Genomic DNA, 811 nt, shown 5'->3' on the forward strand with positions numbered 1-811 from the left:
GGGCGCAAGGATTTTCTCCTCTATGGTATGTCCAACACCGGCTTCGCTTAAAAAAGATTTCCTGAATAGACGGCCTACGGCCGGGCGCAAGGATTTTCTCCCATATGGTATGTCCAACACCAGCTTCGCTTAATAAAGATTTCCTGAATAGCCAGCCTACGGCCGTGCGCAAGGATTTTCTCATCTATGGTATGTCCAACACCGGCTTCGCTTTATAAATATTTCCTGAATAGACGGCCTACGGCCGGCCGCAAGGATTTTCTCCCATATGGTATGTCCAACACCGGCTTCGCTTAATAAAGATTTGCTGAATAGCCGGCCTACGGCCGGTCGCAAAGATTTCTCTCTTTTCATATTAAAAAATACAAAGCTTCAGGTTTAGATGGTATTATAGTATCATTCATAAAAATATGCTTGATTACTTTTTTATAATTTCAAGTAAACTTTGGAAGGATACTTTCCCTCGATTTTTAAGAAGGCTAAAATAATTCCAATACAGAAGCTGAGAGATGAATCCAAATTACCAATCAGCTATAGACCGATTAGTATTCTTAGCTTATTAGATAAAGTATTTGAGAAAATAGTAAAAAAGAAAATTTTGGACCTTTCTAATCAAAATAATACTATTAACTCTGAACAGCTCAGTTTCGCAAGGACCATTCCACTATTCACCAATTGAAAAGGGTCGTTAATTTTATTGAAAATAACAAAAGAGATCGGAAGAGTCATATTTCTTGATATCGAAAAGCATTCGACTCTATATGGCATGATGGCCTAGTTTTTAAACTTGATTCCTTTAATTTCCCTACGT

The sequence above is a fragment of the Lucilia cuprina genome, chromosome 2, assembly GCF_022045245.1.
Source record: "Lucilia cuprina isolate Lc7/37 chromosome 2, ASM2204524v1, whole genome shotgun sequence".
In the NCBI taxonomy this organism is placed as follows: domain Eukaryota; kingdom Metazoa; phylum Arthropoda; class Insecta; order Diptera; family Calliphoridae; genus Lucilia; species Lucilia cuprina.